This window comes from Pipistrellus hanaki (genome assembly GCF_964339955.1).
Source record: "Pipistrellus hanaki genome assembly, chromosome: 3".
In the NCBI taxonomy this organism is placed as follows: Eukaryota; Metazoa; Chordata; class Mammalia; order Chiroptera; family Vespertilionidae; genus Pipistrellus; species Pipistrellus hanaki.
In genome coordinates, this window is record NC_140505.1 from 162,954,312 (window position 1) to 162,970,394 (window position 16,083).

The following is a 16,083-nucleotide window of genomic DNA, read 5'->3' on the forward strand; positions in this document are numbered from 1 at the left end:
ATGTAAATACTATATGTAAGGTTGGCCCATTCAGCCTATGTAAGTACTGCACTACATCCTTCTTTTAACCCAGTCAGTGTCCCTTTTCTTTAGCCCATTTTTCTAATTGGCAAATACCTCATAACAGTCATTGTAATTTTAGATTATACTTTCCTTGAGGGATGGCAGCCGTTTGGTGGATCCCCAGCCATAAATGGAGTTCAGACCACGTTTCTGTCTGGCAATATTTTGAAGCTTCCAGCCTGCCAATTACTAAGCTCAGCTCTCAGGACATAAAAGGTTCAGGTGGTCTTTTGGTAAAATCCCACCATTATTTTTCTTTCAATTTTCTTCTTCTAAAGTGTAGGACATTTGTACTTCCAATGTCCTGATATTTTACAGTATTTGAAAATGTCTGGAGGCAAATAGAAAGAGGTCTGAGTGGACTCTGATTTTTGTGTTAATTTCTGTCCTTTCATCTTAACAAGACAACCTTAATGACTACTATAACAACATGAGAGCTCTTTAATAACATTTTTCTATGTTAATAAGAAGTTTTTCCAATTAAAAAGATCCATTATCTGGCTTAGGATCTATAGCAACTCAAACCAGTACTGGGGATGCAAAAGGCATGCCCAAAGGGAAAGGCAGAAAGATGCAATCCTCACAAAATAAAGGGTCCTCCCAGAGTGAGCCCAAGAAAGATAGGGAGCCCAGTGTTGAAGCAGCTGTTCCAACACACAATCACATGCTTTTCCCCTGAGACCATGACTGGGAGGAACAAGACAGACAGAGAAATGTCCCTTGAGAGTCTCTCATGGCCAGATAGAGAGCAAGGGAAACCTTGACAAGTGCACCCTGGATTGTAGAAGCCAGAGAGAAGATTCTCACTAGCATTAGGCCAACTATTCAGGACATATACAAGATGAAAGGGGAAAAACAAATCAAAGACAGAAAACAAAAACAAAACCCACAAACCCATGAATACTTGTACCAGGTAACCAATAGTTACTAGTTTCACAAATATTTTCTTCTGATAATCAAATTTTTGAAAAAAAGAAAAGGATTCTCACAGTTTCTGCTTCCACCCGATCCTGCCAAGAGACCTGAGCACGAGTGGTATGGTAAGAACCCTTACCTTCCGCTGGCCTGTGTCCGAGGCCCCAGGATCTCCTCATCTGCTGCACTGCGTGGGGATGTGCAGAGTTCCAGCCAGTGGGTGGATCTGCTCACCGCACCACACTGCAGGACGAATAAACTTTACTCCACCCCCAAGGTTCTTCTGGCTGGTCTAATAATCAAACAGACATGAGCTAGATTAGCAAGAGAAGATAATCAAACGTAATACATACATATGTGTGGGAACCCTGAATGTATGAGTCAGAGACCTCACATGCTTAAGAAGTTTTTAGAACAAAGAATTCATGAGCATAAATCAGGGTGGTCACAAGCAAACTAGTCTTTGTGATAGTAGAAATAACAAAAAGAAATATCCCAAAGTCAAGAAAATTTTGGAGCCATAAATGACAAGGGACAAAGGAATTACTCTCTGATAATACAATCAGGATTTCCTCAAGGAAATCGCATAACAGGGAAAGTTTAAAATTCCTATCTGGTAGGATTTGATCCTTGCTTTGAAGAATGACATCTTTGCTATTCCTATTCTTTCAATTTAGGGGGAAGCCAGCTATACTTACTACTATAATACTGTACTCTTCCATTTTTTGAATGGGACTTTATAATATTAGGTGCACGAATGTATAGAGGGAAGAAGTGTGCACCTGGATATTTGGGAATGGACTGCAAGTTTTCAGCTCCTACAGTGGATGGCCATCAGTCAAAGACCACATTCCCAGCTTAGTTTTCAACTATCAATAGATGTGGGCAAGTTATTAGTTCTATTCAATGATATGTGAAAAGAAGTGATATGTGATTCTCCCAGTTATTCCCTTAATAGGACTTCATGTGCACAATATGTCTGCCCTCTCCAAACACACACACACACACACACACACACACACAAGGGCGTGCACACACACACATGCACATATATGGCAGATGGTAATGCGTAGAGTACCAAGGATGACAAAACTGAAGTGCTAATTCTTATCTTTACCTTAAATAAGGAAGAAAGGGAGACAGAGAGAGAATTCTTTCTTGTTTACACTGCTATACTTTGGGTATCTTGAGTTTGGATTAAAACTATAAAAGCACAGTTTACATAGATTAAAATGACTATTTTTCTTAAAATCTAACATTACTTACAAAATTGAAGCAGAGGTTCAAACTGACTATTTCTATATGAATAGTACAAAGTATTGATATTCCAAAAATTTAGAATAAAAATTTAATTGTTCTCAAATAATTATTTTCAGAAAATATTTACAATGAAGAGTTTATCTATTGAATGTCGAGGCCAGTAATTATTACAGTGATTCCAATAAACATTCTGTCATAGGTTCACATATTAGACTATATTTTCACATAGTTTGGTATAAAGCTGAGAAATAATGGTCATACATGGACTAATTTGAAATGTGATTTTATGAAGTCTAGACATCTATTCTAGAAAGCAATAGCAACTAAAAACTATCTTAGATCACTAAGTGTATATAAATTTAATGTTTAGAGTACAAAGTGCTCACAAAAAATAGAGGATTGATTTTAAATGGATTTTAGACTTTTTTCTCAGCCTAATAAGACGGGCTGAGAAAAATTCCTCTACTTTAAAAAAAATAAAAACACAATCAAGACACATATTACTCCTCCATCCTTAAACTGATTAGAGTAAATTGCTTGTGTTTCTCAAATCCAAGCTTAATATGCATTTTTTCCTCTTTGGAGAAGATGAGAAAATTCTCACTGCCTGTGGCTCATGGGGTTGCCAGGGTGAGAGTAGAGCTGAGATATGAAGCTTCAGGAGTTGAGACCAGACCCTCTTGAAAGTTAAAGAACATTTGTTGCCCAGCCAGCATGGCTCAATGGTTGAGCATCAACCTATGAACCAAGACATCATGGTTCAATTCCTAGTCAGGGCACATGCCCAAGTTGGGGGCTGGATCCCCATTATGGGATATGCAGGTGGCAGCTGATCAATGATTCTCTCTCATCATTGACATATCTATCTCTCTCTCCCTTCTTCTCTGAAATCAATAGGATGATATTAAAAGAAAATTTGTCAAAGTTAACAGATTGGCTTTTGGCTAACTTGATTTATTAATTGTTATGCTTTATTGTACCATCTATAATTAGAATTTGAATGTAAGGATAGTGATGAACTGGAACTATATATATTATGGACATTTGTGATAAGATATGTGAATACTTTCAGGATTTGGGGATCATTGAGCTACAACCACAGGGTACAGTGGCCATGGACACTGATGATATTTTCCTTGTGAGTCTACTTTTACCTTTTTTGGATTTAAGTTATTCACATATTCTTAATATCTTCTGTTGTTCTGAAATTGCATTGCTTTTTATCTCAACAAATTTTGAGGCATATACAGGGTGAGGTAAAAAGAGGTTTACAGTTGTTTGTATGGAAATTATACAATAATTAATAAATGATACTACAATAATAAATTGATTTGCATACTCACAACTGTAAATCTACTTTTGCTCCACCCTGTATCACTTCCTGCCTTGTATAAAATTTGCATGTATATATTTTTACTTTCCTATTATACTATAGAGTCTGTGTTTTATTCACATCCTATTGCTTTTTTTTTTTAATATATTACAAATTCAAGGTCTTTTTTTTAAATATATATATTTTATTGATTTTTCACAGAGAAGAAGAGAGAGGGATAGATAGTTAGAAATATCGATGAGAGAGAATCATCAATCAGCTGCCTCTTGCACACCCCCTACTGGAGATGTGCCCGCAACCAAGGTACATGCCCTTGCCCGGAATCAAACCCGGGACCTTAAAGTCCACAGGCCGACGCTCTATCCACTGAGCCAAACCAGTCCCGGCCACATCCTATTGCTTTTTTAACATACTAAGCACCGATATGTTTATTTTAAGATTTCATTGTTAATAGATCTTGATTCTGGGGCTGGGCCTTATTGTATTTGAACACACTTATTACATTGTTTTTACTAAATATATGCATTCATAAAAAAGTTTTTTTTTTTAATTATTGACCTTTATTCTTTTACTCATTTTGTTGTTCTCTGGAGCCAAATAAACACAGCAAGGAATAAAATTCCTATTTTGTCTCATAAAAAAATTCAACACATTTTTAAAATGCCTCCCTTTTTCTATTATATATTTTGTTTGAATATATTATTTTTGAAACATAATTTATATTTAGTGAAATGTATAGATCTTAAGTGTACAGTTTGATCAGTTTTGAAAAATACCTATACCTATGAAACCCAGAGCCCTGTCCAGATATAGGTCAATTTCATTTTCCCAGGGAAAATGGCATCACGCCTCTCCCAGGAAATTCCCACCTCTGCTCCTAGACACGATTACTGTTCTAAATTCTATCCCCATAGATTAGTTCCTCCTTTGTAGATATTCTTGATTATGCCAGGAGACTGCGAGGAGTCTTTACTTTGGCTCTGGCATGCAAGTGATTTTATTTTATTACTGGCTCAGCTTGATCCTATCCAGCTTGGTTACAGTAGGGGATGGATCAGCCTTGTTTTTGAGCCCTGGCGATTCTTGGTTTTCAGCTGAATTCTTATGGTGTTCAAGAAGGCTTGTCCTCTCTGGCTGGTGAAGTCGATAATGTGTTTAGCACTGCAATGCCCGAACCTTTGATAGGTTTGTAGCATTATAGCAGTGTGCCAGTCTGAAGTGTCTCTCCATCATGGAGAGCTTAACATTTGAACAAAGACTGGAGAGGACACTGACTTAGATTGGAAAAGTTATCTGTCCAGCTATCTTCTCTCTGGTAGCCTTCCTTCCCTGCAAATAACAGGAGGCAGCCGATCAATGATTCTCTCTCATCACGGATGTTACCTTGGTGGTCTAGAAATTCAATCTTTAGTTCTTTTACTCAAGGAATTGCTGTTCTGTGTTTGGACTCCACTTCTTAAATTAGACAGTGATCCCTAACAAAAAGCCAGAATAATCCAAGGTAGATCTCATTTTTATGTATTTGCTTCCAGTTAATAATCACACTCCAGAGTTCTATGTTTTCCAATTTTGTAATTATACATAGCATAATTGTAAATTTGATGAAAATTACTCTATCGTGGCCAGAACTGATAGTCCTATATCAAATAAATTTTTACTTACATTTTTTAACATCCCATTTCAGTTTATTAGCCTCTCTTTAAAGATAAAATAATGTATTCCACATCAATCATTTATGGATATTTTAGGATCAAATAAAATAATCTTTGAAAAAATATGTCTCTCCACAAGAGATTTAATTTCAGAGTAATTACAATCTTCACTTTTTAATATAATGATTATCCTAATTTTTTACAAACATACACATTGTAGGTAACATTAACTTAAGTAAAGATGAGCTTGAAGTTCTAAAAAATATATATAATCTGGGGGAGAATAGATGCTCCTCATTTTTTCTTGAACTTTCCCAATAAGTACCCTCTGTAATATTTTCACATTCTTTACAGTTATTTATTTTAGAGATGCATAAGTGGTTTGTATATATGTATATTTGGCACAGGAGTCTGTACTGGTACATAGCAAATATAAAATACATTTAATATGTTACATTTTATCTTATAATTGAATGCTCATAGTGAATAATTATGTTGAGAGTGATTAAAATATAATGATCCCTCCTCACTTCAGTCTTTGAGCAAAACTGAGTGTTAGGAATGTACACTGTGTTAGTTCTATCTGCAGTTGTGGCCTGTACATAGTTATACCCTGCTTAAAATTTTTGTAATGTATGTCTCCATTTGTCTGAGAACTGGAAACATTTATTTAAATTTGAATATTTGGTCTGCTTAATTTCAGATGTTAATATTTGAAAGAATTGCATTTTATAGCTTTGCAACTGAATTTTCTTTATATCCATTTTCTATAAACAAGTCTAATTGAGGACAAATTTAAAGAAAAATAAATTTAATTCACATATTTAAAATATTTGAATAGGATATTATATTTAGAGATGGGTTATAAGTAGAGACATTAATATTGCCAAAGGGTCACAAGTAATCTTGTCCCCCTCAGTCTTCCTCCTTTCAGATAAGTTACTGGTTTATTGCAAGCATCCATCCAAATCCTTACAAATGGGTGCAGTATATATTTCTATAATGCATTGTGAACTGACACTACAGAGAAGTTGTAATTTAAGCAAAACAACAGATAAGTAATTTTGAATAATCCAAACATTTTTGGTACATATTTCAAGAAAGACAGACATAATACAACAGCATGCATCTTATATAATAAAAGCCTAATATGCTAAGTGTCCAGTCAACCAATAGGCTGTTCAAACAATCAAAAGGTAATATGCTAATGATATGCTAAGGCTGCTCAACCACTTGCTATGACATGCACTGACCACCAAGGGGCAGATGATCCATCCAACCTGTAGGTTAGTTTGCTGCTGGGGTCTAGCCAATTGGGATTGAGCAAGATGGGCTGGACATGTCCTGGAGCCCTCCTGCAGTTCCTCCCCTGCTGGCCAACCTTCCACATCCCTCCCCAGCTCTAATTGTGCACCAGTGGGTTCCCATGGGCTGGCCTATGCCCTCTAGTAATCCAGAACTTCTTGGGGGAAGTTGAAGAGCAGTTTCAGCGCAATCCTGAAGGCCAGGCTGAGGGTCCCCACTGATGCACGCCTCTAATATTTAAATGTTTGAGCCGGGAATTCTATTCTTGATCTCATCAACTATTTAAAACTGTAGTACCTTCGTAAAGTAAGAGTGAGACTCATTGATGCATTTGTGATATACTAAGTGCTGCACAAAATATATTTTACATTATTTATCTCAAGTCAGCCTGTAATTTCACATACTTTACAGTTAATTATTTTAGAGATGCAGTAGTGGTTTGTATATTGTAACAACTATACTCAAATAGACAAGTAGCTCTCAGGATATAAATGATTATGATTAAGTCTTTCAATTCTTTCAGAAAATTATTAGTTTACAGTTTAAGTGGACTTTGGTATTCTAAATACGTTTTACTTTTGACCATTGAGTAAATTCTTATTGCAAACAAAAATAAAAATGTGCTGGAAATATTTATAATCTCAGGCAAAATCACAAAAGTTCCCCATATGTCTCTACATAGAAAATGGATCAATTTACTGGAGTCAAACTTTATTACCTCTCTAATTCCACATACATTTTCACTAGGCAAAATTGTCCTTTCTCCACTGAAGAAATTTTTTTTTTATATCTCTTCTAATTTTCTACTCTTTTTTCAGCTTCTCCATATGCTTTTTATAGGCCAAGGTTTTTATAATTTCAGATATATTCTTAGTAATCATAGGGAGATACAAGCTTCCATAACTATCTGATTCTGCATATCATACAATTGTATGGTTTCAAATGTTATTTAAATACAATTATAAATGAACTTTATTAAAAGTCAAAACAGAAACTATATAGTGTTATATAAAACTGGCTTACTTTTCTATCAAATCCCCTTATGCTTTTGTCTATTTTGTTTTTAATTCTGCAATCTCTGAACAATTGTGTTGCTAATTTTCCCAGACAATAAGCTAGGTCACCGACACAGAAAAAGATTGAGTTCTAATGCTATTAAAGAAAGGGAAGCAGGGTATTTTTTTTTTTTTTTGCTTGAATAGTACTCTGGGTTTTAGAATTTCTTAACTTGGATGCTAATAAATGGAGGTCTGCTTTGTTTCAGATGGAAGCAAACATGTTTCCAGCTATTCTAGAGCACCACCTTCTGGAAATGAAATGCTTCTCTAAATGCACAAAGCAGCTCATTGTGATTGGTAGAATCATGGTTTTGCACTGAGAAGAATCATGCCTCATGAGCTATATGACTCTATTAAGCAAGCATTACATTCCCCACCACCTTGAGGGGTTAGAGTTCAAGATGTGGGACAAATGCAGGATAAATGAAATATATATTTTTGACTGCTATATTGTTAAAACCATTAAGGACAAGCTAAGCTTTAGCAGTTCCAGTTAATATGTTCTAAGGCTAAGAATAAATATACATTTTATTGCCATAAGACATAAAATAATCAGCCTTTTTCTTTCTAATTTTTAATTAAACCTGTAATCAACTAGAGTTCAGATTTAAGCCTAGGGCATTCTATGTTTTCCACCTTCAAGTACGTATTTTCAGTAATTGGTGTTTTTAACGAATTCTGCCTTAATAACATTCTTGGGAATGTTTATATGCCTCACTGTCCTGTGACTGGTAAACTGCATATCATCTGTTTTAGCAACATTCATATATGACTCTCTAGTATGCCCTTCCTTTTAAGCCCAGTTGGGGTACCTTAGTAACTCCACTTAGTTGGGTCCCCTGGTTTTATTCCCACCCCCTCTGGTCCCAGTCCCTGTCTATCTAGCTTACCTCTGTCTCCTCAACTTAATAGTATATCAGTAATTAGCAATTTTACATTTCTTAAAAACAACACTCACTGTAGGAACATCTTTTCTTGGAGGGCGGGGGGAGAGAGACTGGCAGACCATATTTTTGAGCACATGTGCCGTCCAAAGAGAGCAATACCCATAGCAATAGAAAATAGCAGATTGATTACTTTTTCTAGGATAAAATCCAACAGCCTCCAAGTCTATTAGGTGCCAGATACTTTTGTGTGTGCTTAGTTTACAGATACTGTGTGCTGCAGTCCTAATAACCAAAAGCACCCCATCAAGTCAGGAAGATTTACATAAAAATAATTGGTCAGAACCATTTCATTGGATTCATTATAATGCTTCAAATGCAGTAGTTCAGAGGGGGAAAAAGAGGAAAACTTGCAAATAAACAAAATTCCCTTGCTTAGTAAATTTAAAACAAATACATATTGAGTCAGAGCAAAGATAAAATAAATCACCTTAATGAGCTAGATGACAAGAGCAAGGCATTTCCCAAGGTATTGTCTTTATATATAATACTAGAGGCCCAGTACATAAAAATTTGTGAACTTGGTTGGGGGCGGGGGGGCCCTCTGCCCAGCTTGCGCCCTCTTACAGTCAAGAACCCCTCAGGGGATGTCCACCTGCCAGCTTTGGGCTTAGACCCACTCCCCAGGGGTTCAGGCCTAAGCTGGCAGTCAGACATCCCTCGGACAGCCTGGGAGCCCTTGGGGATGTCTGACTGAAAGCTTAAGCTCGCTCCCCACAGTCAGTCGGACATCCTTAGTGCTTGTGGCTGAGCGAAGGTCCCCCTGTAGGAGTGCAGTGACCACCAGGGGGCAGCTCCTGCATTGAGTGTCTTCCCCTTGGTGGTCAGTGCGCGTCATAGCTACCAATCATTCTCAGTTGTTCCACTGTTAGGGTCAATTTGCATATTACCCTTTAATTACATAGGATATGACTTACATGAATAAAGAATGTGATAATTTTAAGGGTTATTAATATGTACAAAATGCCAGCCATTGACTAAAGTTGAGGAACCTCTTCTAATTTTGCCCTTGTTAGTAAAGCTTATTTAGGTTGCGAGTTGGTTTTAGAGGGGGGAGGGGAAAGAGAGAGAAAGACCCTGACTGTCAAGACCATCAACCTTGAGGTTGAGCCCAGTAACATCACTGAGAAGGTCAAAGCTGAAATACAAGACAAGGAAGGCATCCTACCTGAACAGCAGCATCTGATCTCTGCAGGCAAGCAGCTAGAGGATGGCTGCACTCTCACAGACTACAACTTTCAGAAAGTGCCCACCCTGCACTTGGTGCTTCATCTGAGGGGTGGTATCATCAGACCCTCCCTCCACCAGCTTTCCCAGAAGTACAACTGTGATAAGATGATCTGTCACAAGTGTCCCTCCCACCTGCATCCACGTACTGTCAACTGCCATAAGAAGACGTGTGACCATACCAACAACCTGTGTCCTAAAAAGGAGGTCAAATAAGGCCCCTTTACTACCTCCTTGTGTCTACAGGGAAGCTTTCTATCTGAACTCTGAACCCTGTGGCCATGAGTCTCAATAAAGCTTCCCTTGTGTTGATTGGAAACAAATTAGGAGGTATAGTTGACTTCAGACACTGCTTGTCCTCCGATTCCAATGCTGTTCATCAGAACTTGGTTTTCTTTTCTTCCTGTTCCAAGTTTTCTTTCCTCTATGTCTGTTTCAGTCTCATGTCATTGGTAGCTCTTACATAACCCTGCCACAGTTAACAATCCAGGGAGTTCATTTCTGCTTCTATTCTCACTTGTTTGGAGTTCACTGATTGATTGTACTTGTTGGACATGCCACACAGGCCCACACATCTCAAAAGAGATGTCCACACATCTTGGGAGAAGAGTCTGGAGCCCTTTGAGTATTATGATATCTAAATCTGGTCTTTATGGATCTCTAGTATAGGAAGATAGCAGATAGATATACCCCTCCCCATCCCCAAATCTGTTTTGGAAACGGAGCTTATGAGATTTCCCACTGAGCCATCAAGAAAAACACTGGCACATTAAAAGCTGTGAGAAGTCCTGCAGTGAGGAAGCACATTTCTAGAATTTATTAATTACACATTACGTTTTACAGAGCAAATCACTTTTATCAGCCCATTGCAATATGACTTAAGAAATTTTGAGAAAGACGATCTCCAACACAATAGTGAGTAATTCTCATCATTTTAGTCTATTGCCATTAAATACTCAAATTAGAATATTCCTCTTTCCCTGCTGCAGAGTTGTGTAAGAAATTTATTGAATTTGAATTTCTATATAAGCCAGCCTTCGGGAAGAGAATGTGCTAGTTTTGACCAGTAGAAATTTCCAGTCTGATGACAGTCATATTGCCAATGGTAACTTACTAAATTACCCTCCACTTTTTATGTTAACTAGAGGCCCTCCGCCTGGGTTCCCTCGGCCTGGCCTGTGGGGATCAGGCTGAAAGTAGCTCCCTGACATCCCTTTAGGAGTCCCAGATTGTGAGAGGGTGGTTCTTGGGTGATGCACCACAGAATCAGGCTCCTTCCTCTCTGGTTCTGTGTGTGTCACCCAAGAACCACAGCTGCCAAGTCACCACAGCTTGGCAGCTTCTGCGTTGAGCACATGCCCTCTGGTGGTCAGTGCATGTCACAGCTACAAGTTGGGACATCTGCATGTCATAGCTACCAGTTGGATAGTTGGACAGTTGCTTAGGCTTTTATATGTATTCAATACATAGATGTGACAGAAAGCTGCAAAAGTCTTAAGAGGAAGCCTAACAATTTAATATAACCAGAGGCCCGGTGCATGAAAATTCATGCACTGGAGTCAGGGGGAAGGGGGGTGTCCCTCAGCCCAGCCTGTCCCCTTTCAGAGTCCAGGAGCCTTCAAGGGCAGGAGATGACCTGGCAATGAGGGGAAGGCGATGCCTCATCACACCTCTGCTGCTGCTACTGCCAGCAGTGCAAGCCTCAGCTGGCCCTTGTTACCTGAGCCTTGGGCAACCTTGGATGGCTGGGTAGGTGCCATCTGAGTCTTGACTGTACCTTGGGCCAGCCGTGGGTGGATGGGCAGCCACCATCTGAGGCCTGCCTGTACCTGGGGCTGGCCCTGGGCAGGTGAGGGCTGAGAGGACTGGGAGACTCCAGAGCAGGTGCACAGCAAAGCTGAGGGGATTGGTTGTCGTCATCTTGTGGCTGTGGGTGCTGCCATCTTGGTGTATACAATGATACTGCAACCGACTGAGCCACCAGGCCGGGGCTGCAGTGTTTTTTTAAATAAATGTTTATTATTAAAAGGGTATTGTAGGTGTCTCCTCCTGAATTATTCTCCACAATTCCTAGCAACCTGATGGTATCATAGGCGTGCTGAAGCTGTGCCTCATCAAATAATGATGAGAAATTCTAGTACTCTCCTGACCTTGGTAACACTTTATTTTTAAAAATCTCCTTTAGAAAATTAAGAGGTCAGATAAAATGATCAAATTCATGAGTCTTCTGGATTAAGGTAATTCTCAGAGACCCGGAAATTAAGTACAACATGAACTCAAAATTCCAGCAAAAGTAATGTAAATGTTGTGTCTATCAAATTTTCTATTTTATTATACCCTCTTAGCAATCTACAAGAACCTCCAGAATTCCAATTTGTTAAATGTCTGCTTCCAACTGTTTGACCACAGCTGTTATATTGGAATTATCTTAGGTTTATTTTATTTTCCTTTTAGGCTTTGCTATTAATTTCTGTCACCAGGTTCTGTTATCTTGTTAGATCTATTGGCTTGCAGTTCACTTTCTACGTTTTTACAAGTTATAGAATTTAGGGGAACATGTCTTTTTTTCCTAGATGTTTTTTTGTGGCAGATACAGTTATTGTGCTTGATTCCATATCTTTAATTTACCAAGATCACATTGACAGCTAATATTCTTTTCTATCAATATTTTATACTAAATGCATAAAATAGAGGCTTTATGTCTCATAGTTATTGTCACACTGCTCTTTGAATGATACCTGTCATTTTGTTCTCTCTTACTGAACATAAACTTTTGAAGATAAAGATTTAGCCAACATTTTCTGGTATTTTTTTATTTATAGTAAAACCTAGCACATAAATATACAAAGAATGATTATAATATCAATGAGCTTATGAATGTCCTTTAAATATTATTAAAATGATAGATTCACTGTGGCACCTGGTGTCACATTTAGGTCTTCTGAACTTGAAATTATATTTGAAAATGCTAGAACCATAGGAAATGAGGCTATGCATTAAAAATGAAAGCTAGTTTCATAAACTGGAAGATGAGAAAATCTGAAGTGATGGATCTATAATAAGGACTTTATTAATCTCACCACCAATTTCTCCAGGGTTCAGCACTCACTCTCACTAATTACTTTTCTTCAACTGCATACTCTACTTGGGCTAAAATGTCTGTAGTTATCTATCTGTGTTTCTAAAGTTTCTATTTTACCTTCTTCTTTCTTTGAGTTCATATTGTTGCAGATTGAAGCGAAATACTGACCTTGACAATATCATTTCAGTTTCATTTTTAAGAGTTTCAAACCAACATCCTCAACAATGAAAAGATTAGCAACAATTATACTTTTGCTATACCCTGTTTTCTCCACAATTCTTATCCAGAAAAACTATCCCTTAAATTTAATAAAAGGATATATTGAAGGACACATTGCTAAAAATCCTACTTCATTTATAAATCAGTACTTTTTATAATTATTTAGGCTTTTATGTAATCATAGAAATGCAAAATCATATTTTATACTCACACATCAGTATTACTTACCTTGCAATTTCTTTTTTATTTAAAATTTGATTTCTCTCGTCATTTGAATGCAAACAGGCTGAGTTCAGAAATTCATTTCATGTTTAATGATTGACCACAACACTATGAAAGGAGTTTTCTTCACACCTACCGGTAATTTTATCTTATCGGTTGCTGCACAAATAAAATTGTATGCTCCCATGCTTTGTTTGATCACCTTCAGTAACCATTTTCTTCAATCTCTTCCTTTAATACTTAACTATGAACACATTTCATAAATACAACTAAAGAGCTACCAGTAACAATCCAGCTATTTAATCTTCCCCCCCTCCTCCTTTCACTAACTCACAAGACTGGACAGGTGATCAAGGCTATACAAATACTTTAATGAACCTCTAATAGAAACTATTATTCTTCGAGATCCTTACATTCTTTTCCTGATACCCATATAAAATTAAAAAGTTTAATTAGTGGATTTGGAATGAAATGTTTATGCTGTAACTTTATAATGTCCTCTCTATAAGGAATGCAGAGTATAAGGTAAGTCTATAAGGTAAGTGTAAATTTTGGTCTTAAGAATCTTTTATCCCCTTAACAATAAAAACCACCAAATAACTTTTGTTCATATAGTTTAAATATGTTAAGATTTATCATAATAGAAATTAAAATTAAGAAACATTTAAAATATCTATTATCTGAATTTATTTTTTTCCAGTTTTATTGAAAAACATCATGCTAATTTAAGGTGTAAAGCATGTTAATTTAATATATTTATATATTTAAAAATGATTATCACCACCTGACCCGTGTGGTTCAGTGGTTGAGTATCAACCAACCTATTAACCAGGAGGTCATGGTTCGATTCCCAGTCAGGGCACATACCTGGGTTGCTAGCTCAATTCCCAGTACGGGGTGTACAGGAGGTAGCTGACCGATGATTCTCTCATCATTGATGTATCTATCTCTCTCTCCCTTTCCCTTCTTCTCTGAAACCAATAAAAATATATTTTAAAAATTATTATCACCTAGCATTAGCTAACACCTGTATCATGTCACTGAACTACTATTTCTTTTTTTGTATTGAGAACATTTAGATCTACTCCCTTAGCAACTGTCAAGTATTATAATACAGTATTTTTAACTATAATCACTATCTTTACATTATATCCCTAGAATTTTGTACCCTATGATCAAATCTCTTTATTTTTCTCATCTCCAATCCCTGATAACCACTACTTACTCTGTTTCTACCACTTTTGTTTCTTTAAATTCAACATACAAGTGACATCAACAGTATTTGTCTTTATCTGACTTACATCACTTAGTCTAATGTCCTCAATTTCCATAATGAAATAATATATTTAACATGCTAAAAAAATAATAGAAAACAAAATTTTATATTAAATTAGTTTTAAAGAATTGGCAAGGAAGTGTGAGGGAATGTACTACCCAAATGTCACCAAACTTAAGAAAGAGTGGTATGCAAAAATGATGGGAGAATAAATTAGTAATATTACATATCTATATGCAAAAACATAGGTTGTAAAAATAATAATGAGAAGTTTAAAGACAAGTTAAAATAATATAGTAGATACAATTAAATAAAAATGAAGGGGTGAGTAGAGTTAAAGTTTGATATTGGGGTGGAGTAACTGAGTCACTGTATACTTTGTCAAGTCATTTTACATGTGAAAACATTTATTGCAGTGTTTAATTGACTAGTAATAATATGTCTTTTCAAAGCAGTAAAAAGGAAATAAATTAAAAGCAGGTAAAGTAAGTGAAGAAAGAAAAAGAGTGATTAAGGAAAACAAGAATTTTTTAAAGAGCCTGGTAAATAGAATTGAAGCATGGAAAACACACAAAAAATGCACAAATAAATTACAGTAACTTAAGTGACATACTATTTGAGCAAAGTTATGGACAAGCACACACACATATACACAGTGTATATCTCTATATATAAAAGCCTAAGTGACTATTGCAACTGAATGTGTGGGGCGACCAGTCCAGTAAGGGGTCATTGAGGGGTGACCAAATGACCGAGCAGCCAGCTGAGTGGGGTGAGCAGGCCCACAGGAAGGACAATTAGGGGCAACCAGGCCGGGGGGGGGGGGGGATAGTGAGGAGCAATCAGGCAGGCAGGCAGGCAGGAGAGTAGTTAAGAGGCAGTGTCCTGGATTGTGAGATGGATGTCCAGCAGTCGGACATTCCCCAATGGGTCCCAGATTGAAAAGGGTGCAAGCTAGGCTGAGAGGACCCCGTCCCATGTACGAATTTTATGCACTGGACCTCTGTGTGTATATAAAATAGTAGTATTATGTTGACATTTAATATATCTGTGTCTTTATATTCCAAGTGGTTTCTGTTAGACAAGAGATGCTGGGATCTTAGCTTTTGAGCCATTCTGACAATATCTGTCTTTTAATTGGTGCATTTAGACCACTGACATTTAATGTGATTATTGACATAAAGTTGACCCTTGAACAACACGATGGGTTAAAGGCACAGACCCTTGCACAGTGGAAAATCCATGAATAACTTTTGACTTCCCCCAAAGTTAAACTGTCGCTGGGCATGCATGTGGGATTGTTTCCAGGAGAATCTGCAGATACCAAAATATGTAAATGTGCAGTCCCCTAGATAAAATGGTGTAACTCAAATGTATACAGTTGGCTCTCCACATCAACCCAATTCCACAGATCAAAAACAGTTCAGGTACTTTCTGAAAACAAAATCCATGTATGAGGGGACCAGTCAGTTTAAACCCGTATTGTTAAGGGTCAATAGCACTTGGATTAATATCTACCATATTGAC

The 16,083-nt window shown here is 37.0% G+C and overlaps 1 protein-coding gene across 1 annotated transcript in view; it reads right to left on the reverse strand.

The window, feature by feature from the left end:
- PIK3C2G (phosphatidylinositol-4-phosphate 3-kinase catalytic subunit type 2 gamma) overlaps window positions 1-16,083 on the reverse strand; it is a gene marked incomplete at its 3' end in the record, with an annotated part of 306,003 nt that overhangs the window by 270,966 nt on the left and 18,954 nt on the right. Inside the window, exon 2 of the mRNA XM_084877162.1 lies at window positions 1,118-1,270. The remainder of the gene's footprint in view (window positions 1-1,117; window positions 1,271-16,083) is intronic.